Source organism: Eumetopias jubatus, unplaced genomic scaffold (genome assembly GCF_037043125.1).
Source record: "Eumetopias jubatus isolate StellerSeaLion01/CBP00866 unplaced genomic scaffold, mEumJub1_p1.0 scaffold_5, whole genome shotgun sequence".
NCBI classification, from domain to species: domain Eukaryota; kingdom Metazoa; phylum Chordata; class Mammalia; order Carnivora; family Otariidae; genus Eumetopias; species Eumetopias jubatus.
The window spans coordinates 123,102,920-123,115,806 of NW_028274811.1; the positions used below are offsets into that span (position 1 = coordinate 123,102,920).

The window sequence follows — 12,887 nt, forward strand, 5'->3', positions numbered from 1 at the left end:
CACACTCACACATTCACACACACACACACACACACACACTCAAACTTATATGGATAGGTGTTGCTTTTCGTATTACCAAAACAGAACCATATTTTACATTTTTTTCTGTATCTTGTTTTTCTCAAGAATCTATCCCTAGGGTGCCTGGGTGGCTCAGTTGGTTAAGCGACTGCCTTCGGCTCAGGTCATGATCCTGGAGTCCCAGGATGGAGTTCCACATCAGGCTCCCTGCTGAGCAGGTCTCCCTCTGACCCTCCCCCCTCTCATGCTCTCTCTATCTCATTCTCTCTCTCAAATAAATAAATAAATAATTTTTAAAAAAAAGAATCTATCCCTAGAAATCTTTCCATATTACGAGGCTTAACTCTAATTTATTCTTTTAAATGATTGCATATGATTTCACAGTGCAGATGAATCATAACTTATTCAATCATTCTCCTATTGACAGACAAAATTTGTTCCCAGGTTCCTACTCTACAGACAATGCAGTGATTAGCATCTTTGCTTTATTTCTAGGGATAGATTCTTATTCATTGGATATAGAACTATGTAAGTATTGGCTACAATAATAATTAATATTGATATTGTAGGTTTATATGTATTTTTATTTTTAACCACTCTTTTCAAATTGCTTTCCAAATAAGATGTTTTAACCAGTAGTTCGTATGAGTATTCTTTTTCCCCTTTACAACTTCTCATTATAAAAGTTTGTATTGGTAGCAAAATGCAATTACTTATATAAATTTTTCATATTGAATTTTTAAACGTCCTTCACTTTAAATATCCCAATTTTTGAAGTACCATTTGAGTTTTACTAATACACATCACTAACAAATAGTAAGTATTGAGTTCTGAGGTGCTTTGCAGGTGCAACCAACAAAACAAAAGAAAACCAGGCTGCCTTCAATAAGACTACCCTCCAAATATTTTAGATAGATCGATAGATAGATAGGAAAAACTTCCAATATTTGTCATGCCTTGCCAACAGCCAAATCCAATAGGGTCAGTTTTTCTGTGTCTGTAAATGTGATAAGTCGAGATCAAAGAACATTTTCTGGGAACAAGAGCTATTTTTTCATTTATTTTTATGACACTGAGGAAGAAGAAGAAAAGCTGTGACCTTGCTAGATCCACAAACTTGAACCGGTCCTCGTTTGATAAGAACATCTGGAAGTGTCCAGCAAGGCATCAAGGTGCACAGAGAGTTCCCCTAGGACCACATCCGAAGTGCCATTTACAGTTCATGGGAAATGGCAGGATTCAGAATGGGATGTTTAAGGGAGACAAGAGCCATAGGGAGGGGGACAGAAGAAGGGCTGGAGAAGGGAAAGAGAACACTTTAGGTCTGTGAGCTAAAGGGGGGAAAACCAGCTTAATTATGGAAGAAAAGACACACACATAGGATAGCTCACACAGGCAGAGTTGCTGTGGAAGCACATTCCAGGAAAATCTTAAGAGATTACTTTAATAATAAACCATGCATTCTTCAGCAAACCATCACGGGATTAACTACCCTTTTCCTAGGCTGGGAACACGGTCGTCAGTTTTTTTTGTTTGTTTTTTTTTTTTTTTCCTTCCTCACAGGCGGGTTTTGTGCAAGAGAAAGTCATGCAAAGACCATAGTTTTTCAAACATTGCATTGAATTTTCCTCACCTTAATGTGCTAAACATTAATTTCAGTGGTGATAAGAAAAGACCGCTTAGGCAGGGTTAATGTCTGGGTGGGCTTGGGTGTGATTCTCCAGCTGCAACGATGTTCACTTTAGACCTCCTGAAAAGTGAATGACTTCTATGGGACAGGAAACTGTTCCATCAGAGATAAAAAGAGTTAAATTTCTTTTCATGCTTCTTTTTTTTTTTTCCTTACTATGAGCAGGACACTGAATTACTGCCAGAAGCAATATCAGCACCCTAGAGATATAAAAATACTCTTCAAATCAGAGTTTTCCACTGTCGACTCTTAAGATTTCTGTGTAAAATGACAGAGCTGATAATTTTAAGCTGTATGTGTGAGACTACTGCTCATAAATGGACTGTTTTCATCAAAGTCTTCTCTTGAAACTCCAGCTCATTGCAGATGAAATCATTTTCTTCCTCTGGCTCCTTAAATATATCCCTTCCATGTGGTAGAGCAAACATATGTTAACATTTCTAGTAACAGTCTTTTGATTAAAAAAAAAAAAGGTTTGGGTGGTCACTTCTGAGTGGAGAAAATATTACCTATTGAGGTTAAAAGAGAAACCCCCTTTTCCCCCCAAATTGCCAATGCCTCTATTTGCCTGAAATCAGCTGTCATTTGTCCAGCTGCTCAGCCTTTGGAAGTGAAACCATCCTTCTGGACCCCTGGGTCTTAGAAATAAAGCAGTGTGTCCTAAAATGTACCAGAATTAAAGTTCTCTGCATAAATGTTATAAATACTGTCCTAAGATTAAAGTCTACATACCTCTTATCATTCACAGGAAGTCATTTTTTTTTTTAATAATAGCAAATTATCTCAGAGGAACACTGAAAACTGTCAGCACCACTGTCCTCACCCCCACACCTTCAGGTGTGAGGGGATGAGACAGGTGGCAGAAATCGGAGAGGCCAGGAGAGGTGGCACTCTCCCTGTCACGGGGTTGTGCTACTCTGCACCCCTGGCTCCCTGGCAGTCCCAAGCCTGACCTACTTGAGAGCGGGGACTGCCACTCACACTGAGCTGCCCCAAATTACACAGCGGCTTTGCAGTTGGGCTAGGCTTGGGACCACAAAATGCATCCTTGGTGTCCCATGAGCCTGATTTGAACCCTCCGTTTCCAGAGGTAAAATGCAAATCTGCTGTGTGTTGCTTACTCAATAAAATCAATAACCTCTTCTCATCCAAGTCATAATTTGGCATGTTCACATTTAGTACACACTGTCTCCAACTTCAAAAAAATAAAAGGAACATAGACATGCTTTTCACAAAATAATTCCAAAATTCTTTAAAAGTGACAGAGTTTCTGGGGATATTGTACAATCGTTCATGATTTTAAAATATAGAGAAAATGAATTCCCAGTTTGTGAAGGTTCATGAAGCTATGCTATGGAGTGCCTTCTGCTGAGCCCTGCGTGTCAATATTTTCAAATATTTTATTTCTCGTGTTGCCTATTTCTCTTAGAGGTGGAGGGAACACTGTGGAAATTAGTGCACATAGTCACGTTATGTGTCTACACACGGATGTACACACGGGAAGAGAAGTCAGTACATTATCTTTGTATCAGAGGCACAGCTTATTTAGATAGGTTATATAGGGGTGAACGTTTTTGTTTACATCGATTTCAGAGTATTGTTTTATATCTATCAGGATTTTATTTCGTCCACAAATACAGTACGTTTTACATGTACACGCACAGAGTTCCCACCAAGTTAAGTGTACCCGCATCAGCAATGCCTGCAAAGGGGCAATCCCACTTTCCACTGGAGAAAGAGCAGATCCGAGCTGGGATCCGTTGCCTCTTGCCAGGAAAGTCAGGAGTAAAGGCAGCCCTTTGTTCCGAGGGCCGCAACGGGTTAGGATGACTTTCGTGTGCCACATCACTGAAGTGGCAATCCAGCGAAGGAATTTGTGAAATGAAGGTCGGGTGGATCCCACCCCTTTCCTGCGGAGTTTCCCTTTCCTGTCCTTATTTGCTCCCTCCCCTGTCCCGCGTCCCCAGCTCGCGGCGGCCGGGACTCCGACCGGCACCCTCCCTCGTCCCTCCTCCGCGGGGCCGGCGGGGGGTGGGGGGGCGGCCGGCCCTGCGATCGCCCCCCGCTGGCGGGGCTCGCGAGCGAGGGGAGCCGGGCGCTCAGCGTGGCTGCGGCTCGGGTTAATAAACAGTTAAGTTTGGAAGACTCAGCAGACACGTTGAGGGGGAGTTACCAAGCCCAGGCAGCAAAAACATCCCGGCGCATTCCTGGGGAGTCCTCGGCTGCCAGCATCTGATTAGAACCATATCTCGCCGGGAGTGGCCGCGCGGCTCCGAGGCTCCCCGGCCGGCGGCTATTTAAGCGCGGCCCGCCGTGTCGGCTGCACGGCAGCCTGGAGGCTCGGCAGCGGGAAGTCATGCTCGCTTCGCGGAGGCGCTAGCTAGCCGTGAGTCGCTTTCCCGTCCTTCCGCCCCTTGGCTCCATTTTTTGCCATCTCCTCCTCTCTTGGCTTTCCCCGCCTTGGGGTGCAGCGCTGGGACCGGGGTGGAGGGGGGCGCGAATCTTAGAAAGGAGACTGTACTTGGGGAAACCGCGGTTTTGTGGCCTGACATCCGAGGAATGCTTCCAGGGACTGCATTTACCTTTGGGGTCGGGCGGCAGATGTCCAGCTTGTGACATTTCACAAGCGCCTCCCTTTGTGTGTGTGTGTTTGTGTGTGTGTGTGTGTGTGTGTGTGTGTGTGTGTGCGCGCGCGCGCGCGCGCACGCTTGTTTAAAAGCTCTGCGGGCGACCCTGGTAGGACGCTGGTGTGGCTGCTGACTGCCTAATTAACTCCTCCAGGGGTGTTTATTTTTGCCGTGTGACAAAGGCTGGGGACCCGGTTTGTGCCTCTGAGAAGCTTTTTTCCTGGTGACTGACAACATGTGGCATGAAAATGTGAACTTTGTCTTACACCCGCATTCTTAAGAAAGTATCTGCCCAAGAGACTGAACAAACTTGTTTTAAATCCCTGGAGCTTTTAAAAGGTGTTGGCCTGCTTGCTGTAAACTGGGTGGAAAGATTAAGTGAGAATTCTAGAAAAGGGGGAAAAAATGAATGGGTTAAACTATGGAGCCCCAGTCAGCATAGCGGTTTTCATAGCATAGAGCTGACTCTGTTATTCGTTTCTGCTTCCTTTCCTCTTGCTTGACTCAATTCCTAGCCTGGAATTCGGTCCGCCGTCAGTGTCAGCAGGGAGCTGTTTGAGTCCAAAGGGAAATTTAACTGGATTAAAAGCACTTAAAGAATCTGGATGTTATCTCCACGCCCTTACCACCCTCCCCCCCCCCCCCCACCTTTTCCTCTTTCTTTTTAGTTTGTGTTTGGAAGGAAGACAGGCACTCTTGTAAAATGAGAAGAGCAGCAATAAGCTTCCAGACACATGGAAAGACTTAAAAATTGTGGAGGGGAGACTTCATGAATAGTAAATGTTGTTATTACACTCTAAAGTGACTTAATGAAAAAATTTCTGGCCCTAATCAGGCAAAGCAGGGGAGTGGGAGAGAAGGAGGTAAGACAGAACTAACTTAAACAGAAGTAATGGTTGAAGAAAGAAGGCAGCTACAAAAATGCCTTCAAAATGTCTGATAAGGCTCTCGGAATGGCTTTGATGGGGTATAGAATTGATCTTCCTTACAGGCTTGAGGTTAGCTCCCTGCACAGGAGCATCTACTGGCTGTTGGGGAGGGAGGAACTAGCTGGGAATGGGGGAGCATTGCAGCTACCAAATGGCTTGTCTCCCTGGTCTGTGACATCTCCATGCTTGCTTCTTACACCCACAGTCAGACCATGATTAGGCTGCTTTTCTCCCGGCCTGGTGCCCCTCCCACCCCAGGTTCTGTCTCTCCTTCCTTGAAGGGAAACAGGCCTCAATGACACCATAGAAAAGTTTATTGCCTTGAGAATTCAGAAGCATTTGGGACTGAGCTCTCTTTAATCTTTGGGGGAAGGACCTTTTTGGTGAAGCGCTGGTGTGTGGCAATAAACAGTGCCACACTTCATACAACACGGAGTGTGCGATGTGGACAGTGTCCTGGAGAAAGCACGGAGGAGCTCTAGTAGCCTTTTCCAATGTGTATTTCCGGGACGGATTACTTCTTCTAAATTCCTCATCGGTCTCGCCCTAAGGCAGACTGGATTCTTTTTCCTGTTGGTGAATAACTTAACTTTCCCTTTCCCTGCCCACTCTTAGCTCTATCCCTCTTATCCAAACAACTGCCCTGGAAACCAGTTCTTCTTTAAGTTATACCCTCCTACATGTTTTTACTGGATGGCCAGAACCAATTGATCTTAGTGGAATGTCCTCCACCTTTGAATCATGACACCTATCTTTTTTTTTTTTTTAAAGATTTTATTTATCCATTTGAGACACGGAGATACAGAGAGAGAGAGAAAGAGAGAGCATGAGCAGGGAGAGAGGCAGAGGGAGAGGGAGAAGCAGGCTTGATCCCAGGAGCCTGGGATCATGACCTGAGCCGAAGGCAGACGCTTAACCGACTGAGCCACCCAGGCGCCCCCATGACACCTATCTTGTTGGCCTTCTGGTCTTGGACACAATTGGATCTTCACCTGAGGATGTTAGGAGAGGAAAGGGAGCCATGCATGGCACTTGTTAAAAGCCTTATCTAATCTTTTGAGGGAGAGTCTGCATTTCCACTCAAGACTTTTGACAGTTTTAGATTCAACTAAAAGTCCAAATTCCTGTGCATTCCTCTTGTCTTATTCAAAAGGTTGACTGGATCTCAGTCACCTTGTTTGGGTTGAGGGAATTGCTTTTAAGACACTTGTTGGCATGAAGGTGGTACAGGGACTTCTAGAAACTTCTGACCAGATGGTTGGAGGTGATATTTATTGGCCTGCTTGGCCATGCCTCAATTATCTGAAGACTGAAGAGAGCAGGAAGACATATGCCTTGCTGGGTGTCTCCTGGCCAGCAGGAGGCTTTGTGGATACATGGGCTCTGGGTGGCACAGCAAGTATATGCTGCTTCATTTCTAATTCTACCGTAAGCCTAAACTTGCTACTATTGATATTTTTTATCTGGATGGTTTTGAAGGCATCATGTGTTTCTCTCCCTCAATCTCTCCTGCCTTGGAGATTTAATTGATGCTTTTCTCAAAGACAAGTGAAGATGCTGAAACGCTCAAGCAGGCTGCTGAAGACTGAGCTCTCCCATGTGTCCAGTTGCCCTCATGGGCATCAGAACATGCCTCCCCACATGGAAAGACTTGAGAGCAGATCGGCGGGGGAGTGTCCCTTAACAGACCGAACATGTCAGGTTTTCTGACCTCCTCAAGGAATCAAGACGAGACCAACACTGGCAATAAGAAACACCTGAGTAATAGGATGCGGTATTTTAAAATTCTCCCTGGTGCTGCATGTACTTCTAAAGTTGAAGCCGTGCCACTGAATTGCACAGAGATGGGCCAAAGTCACCTGTAGGTGAGCTAGCTGCAACAGCAGTTCGGTGTGCTTCGTGGAAACCTAACTCACAGTGACGTAGCCTGACTGCATTGTGTGAATCAGAAAGAGAGGGAGGGGGCCATCAGTCTCCTCTTCTACAAAAACCATGCTCATTTTTAATGAAGGGAACAGGTGATGCTAAGGATGGACACAAAGGGCTAGCATTCATGCCAGTTTCTGCCTCCCACCCGGGACAACCAGGTAGTGGCGTGAGTCCTACCGCCTTGATTCAAATCCCAGCTCGACCACTGCTGCTTACATGACCTCGGGCAAATTACATAACCCCTCTGTAGTTAAGCTTCCTTATCTGGAGAGAATAAGAGTACCTAGCCCAAGTTTGTTGGGGAGATTGTTAATCTAATATGCTTAGAATACTCTGTTCTCTCTGACCTAGAAATGTAGGTGTTTTGTTTTATTTTTGCCCCCTGAGCAACTGAATTATCTGTCTTTGTGAAAACTGAAGGCAGAGTGAATTTCTTCATCAAAATTGGGCACTGCTCACCTACCTGAAAACTGCTAATCATTCAAGCACTGAATGTTGACAAAGCCAGGGTGTCTGCTGTACTCACACTAGAACAGACAGGGAGTTACTCTGTGTTCTCCGCCTGGAAGCCTGTAGTTTGCTTTGGTCAAGCTGATCTCCTCTGGTCTCACTGAAGTTTCCACCCCCTCTCCGCCACTCTATGGAGTGGGTGCCATTCTTCCCCAAGTCAGCATTACAGTAGAAGGAAGTGGGAAAGGAGGGACCACCCATACTAAACTGAGTGACTGGGCTAGAAGTAAAGTCTTCCAAGTGCGTGCGGCCCCGTCCTATGCTTGCCCATGTAGCTGGGCAGGTTGCCATGGCTACTCCCCTTCCCGCATCCTTCTACACTGGAAGGAAGCCTGGCACTCTAGGGTGAGCAAAATCTGAACAAATTGCTTCCTGATCTAAAAATGGAAGTTACTTTTTTATTGAGGTAGAATCTCCTGTCTACCTACCTCATCCTTTTCCTCTTCTCAACTTATTTTAATCTTAACACTTAATTGTCTAACTCTTGCTAATTCTTAGAACATGAAGGCTTATGAAATCTCAGGAACACAGGAGCTATTGCCTCAATATTAAAGAAGACTGGCAGATTTTCTCTGCTACTGTAACTTATACCAGCTAGCTAGAGGCAAGTGACCTTTAACTGCCTTAAACCAGTAAGAATTCTGAGTGAACCCAGCAGGCTGAGTGTTCAGCTGTAAGGAAGTTACCAGAAGGCAGAATGCAGGAGGGCTGTCACTTAAATTTTCAGGTAACCACAGAGTAAGGGAGCAGGTAGAATAGAACAGTCCTGGAAAAGTGAGATTTAAAACACTATTCAGGGGCGCCTGGGTGGCGTCTGCTTTCAGCTCAGGTCATGATCCCGGGGTCCTGGGATCGAGCCCCACATTGGGCTCCCTGGCTTGGCGGGAAGCCTACTTTTCCCTCTCCCGCTCCCCCTGCTTGTGTTTCCTCTTTCTCTGTGTCTCTCTCTGTCAAATAAATAAATAAAATCTTTAAAAAAAATACTATTCAACCTGGAATAAATTTGGGGGAGGGATATGTGGTTTCACATTTTCTCTGGGTAAAAAGCTACCCTATTTCTCTCTGATGCACAGTGTTTCTCTGAAATAGACTGAGATCTTCATGTGACAGATGAAACACACAAACTCTCATTTCACAATCAAATTCATTCAATCTTTCAAGACTGGACACTTAGTTACCTTCAGGTGTATTTCTCGTCTAGAGAGAATTCATCTAAAATAGTGGTTCTCAGAGTGTGGTCCCCAGACTAGCAACACCAGCATCATCTGGGAACTTGTTAGAAATGCAAATTCTTGGTCCCCATCCCAGATCCACTGAGCCAAACTCCAGCAGTGGGGCTCATCCAGCTGTATTTCAACAAGCCCTCCACATGATCTAAGAGTAACTTTCACAATTCATTTGTTTTATAATTCAGTTGTTCAGTGGAAAGCATAACAAAATATGTGCGTTCCTACAGTCATGGAAATAATAAAGCAAAGCATTTAAACATAGCTCAGTTTAACTGGATCTTAGGATGCAAAAGATGAAAAAGCACAGACCTTGACATTTTTCATAGTATCTCAAGTATTGTTTTCTTGATCCAAGGAAAACCGATATACTCTTTATTTTGTATTATCACCTTATTTCCAAATCCTTTCTCCTCTTTTGGGTTTTTTAAGAGCATAATTAATCTCCACTGGAGACTGTCCCGGTTACTTCTTTAAAAAAGATTCTAGTAAACTAGAACCCATGCACCAGATGGTTTTCTCTAACCTATAAAACTTTTTATTTTGTTTTTCATGCAATGCCCAGAGTGCAGATGAAGGCTTCTCTTTATTGGTAAATGAATCTACTACACTTGGTTCTTATAGAGCTTTATGGTTTTATAAAGTAATATTCCATTCTCCCATTTATCTTTAACTTTAAATAACTGAAGATGGAAAAATATCTCCATTTCTTAGCTCAAATATGATCACTACATATCAGCTTGCTCAAGGTCATATCATTAGATGGGAGAGCCAGGATTCAAGCATGAATCTTTATGATTTGAATTTTGGTGTTTATCTGAATATTTAGTAAGTACCTATTATGTGGATTATGTTGCTAGCCTGGCAATGGAAGAATGCCTAGTGAGTGGAAATCTAGAAGAAAGTCTACATCACGTGAAACAAAGAATGTAGACTCTGGACCTGCACTGGGATAACAGCTGTGCCATTTCTTAGGCATACTGCTCAATGTCCCTGACCCTTAATTGCCTCACGCACCTTGCAAAACAGTCCTAAGAATGGCTGATGTTAATCAGAGACTGATGTTTAGCAGAGATCACACCTTAGACTGAAAAATACAAGGGTGTGATCCAGAATTAGAGAATTGGAATTCTGGTTTCGAGGAGATGACATAGGTTAGTGGTTAAGAGCTTAGACTCTTACCTGCAAATGACTGTGTCCACAACTCACTTTGCCATTTAAGACAAGAGATATTGTGTCTGAGCTTCATTTTCTCCATCAGTAAAATGAGTTGCCTCCAAGTTAAAGGGTGAAACCAGAAAAAAAAATGCTTTCTCAGAGCCGCTCCTTCAGAAATGCACCTGCTCTAGAACTACAATTCTCAGTGTAACAATTAGTCTGATATTTGGAAAAGGCTCTTGCTTTAATTGTTTGTGAGCTGTAAGCAAACTGAAATCTAGAGAGGAACACATTTCAGCTGAAAAATTAGAAGGCCTTCTTTCTTGCACACCTTGAAACTATTAAATGTGAGGGTCAAGCAGGAGAATGTGGCAATGCTTCATAAACCAGTACAGGCCCACAAATATTAACTCTTAAAGTACCACTTAAATCTCATCTGGGCAGGACAATTCAGTCCTCCTAAGATCTAGAGTTAATCCCTACTCAAAGAACTGGAAAGTGATGAAAGCTTCACTAAATGTGTCCACATTGGATATAGCTACCCTCCTTGTTCTAAACATTTCACACAATTGACCTCACTTATTTTCCATATTTTAAGTGTCCTATTAGGGGTCCAAACCTGTTTTGATCTTCTATGATATGCAATGCAGATGCTAAAGTGCTTTCCATTATCATTTAGTTGTCATATGCTCCAATACCTGTCAGAGGGCTAGCAAGATTATAAGAAGAATGCTGAGCCAGTCTGGCTTTGGGGCACAGTGTTAACCCAGGTGGGAAACATACAACTGACCTCTAGATCAGAGGATTGGAAGTGGGAATGGTATGCTTCTGAGTAGTTGCTCAAATATTTGTCCTTTAGAAGAAAGTCTCAGCTGCGCTTTAATTACGTTAACACTGGGTGGTAGTGGTGGTATTTTTTATTTTTGTGTTTGGGTTTTTTTCTTTTAAACCTTTGCTTCTGAAGGTAAACATCGTAAGTGAAATCCCATTTTTGAAGTAAAAACAAATATATAACTGATCCAATAGGTTCTTCCATCCACAGCTGGTTGATAATAAGGAGATTTAATATCGATTTCTGCTTGGACCAAGGTTCAGCTATAACTGAAGCTTTTCAGAAACATCATATTGGCAATTGACAAACAACTGAAAAGCTGATTTTATTCAATGTTGAAGCTATCTTCGGAAGGGTCTCTTGTTACATAGATGCTTGTTTAACTGCCTGTTAACTTGTTCTTTGGGGATTTCTGATTTATTCAGCTTGTCTAAAATTCTCAATGACGAAAGTTGGCTGTAATTGAAAGTTGGATGGTAATAGTGACCTGACATCTGCTAGCAGACACGTAAATGCCAACCATCACTGCCTATAAGAAATTTAGAGAAAATGACATCTACTCAACTAACATAAGGTTTTATTATAATGAAGTAGTGTGGGTAGGGTCCAGAAAAGGACACCAGTGTGATAATGGACTTAGCTTTTAAAAGACTGGCAGAAGTCAGATAGAAGAAAAATGCATCCTTAGGCAGAAGCACATAAGCAAATTATGGAGGTGCACGTCCAAAGATACAGACTGGCCAGTTTGACCAAGAGAAACTACAGATGGCAGAGAGGGAAGACATGGATTTGGAAGGGAGAGATGGATTGCACCGAGACTTGGATATAAGGACGAGAACTTTAATCTGTATTTGTTATGCAGTAGATCTTTGTTAAATCAGGAAAACAAAATACTGACTCAGATAAATTCGCCTAGCTCTATTGGCAGGATGAATTTGAGCAGAGATCGTTTAACAGTTGAAGAAAAATCTGTATTCCAAGACAAATCAGCAACGTAGAGAACAGATTTGCCTAAGCCAATATTACAGAGCAAATGGAAAATATGTGTTACCCCTAATGCTGTAAGTGCACTACTCTTTACCAAACTATGTGGGTATCAAAAAGTAGGACCTGACCTCAAAATTTCATTGAGTTGGGGAAAGAGTTCTATATGAATCAGAGGGCAACAATAGGTCGTGGCAAGGGTAGAAAAATGGTAGGCTGGTGAGAGGTCAGTGAAGACTCCCCTAAGGCAACACACCTTGAGTGGACTTTGAATGACAGGACGGAATTCACGTAGGTGAAGGCAGTAAGTATTAGAGCCTAGGGACGCAACACAAGAAGGCACAGTGTATGTGTGTGTGTGTGTGTCCAGGGCAAATGGAAAAGGTTAGCCTCTCTAGGGAAAGGGTTTCTGTCTCTCTCTCTCTCTCTCTCTCTCTCTGTCTAAATATACATAGATAGGTAGATAGATAGATAGAGATACCTGATTAATATAAAATCAGGAAGGCCATGAAGTCTGATAGGGCACTCCCACAAGTATTCAACCATAAAAGTAGATCAGTTACAACTGGTTTCTTACAACTCAGATTCTCATTGGACCTTTTTGAGAAGGTGAAGGAAAAATTCATCCTGCAAAGTTTCTTTACTTCAAGTATTCTAAATATCTTAAAAAGTACTTATGTGTACAGAAAATACCAAAATAACACTGTAATATGAGTTGGCGAATCATGAAGGACAAGATACATGATACAAGAAAGTATCACTTTTTTGGAAACGGGAACTTGGGGTGACAATGAAGCAAGATTAGGGAGGAATACTAAAAATAATTTTTAAAAATTTTTGGTAGAGAGAGAGGTGTGGACATAAAGGATAGTTCTAGAAAATAGAGGGTCACAGGTTTGCCAGATTCGGTAGACACGTGAACAGTCTACGATAAAATCTTAGTTTTATGTTAAACTACAGACAGTACTGTTATTGATCTTT

General features: G+C 42.9%; 1 protein-coding gene across 1 annotated transcript in view; it reads left to right on the forward strand.

Moving 5' to 3' along the window:
- The first annotated feature begins 3,809 nt into the window (after positions 1-3,809).
- DAB2 (DAB adaptor protein 2) overlaps positions 3,810-12,887 on the forward strand; it is a 49,551-nt gene continuing 40,473 nt past the window's right edge. Inside the window, exon 1 of the mRNA XM_028098109.2 lies at positions 3,810-4,097. The gene's annotated coding sequence lies outside the window, so the exon portion shown is untranslated. The remainder of the gene's footprint in view (positions 4,098-12,887) is intronic.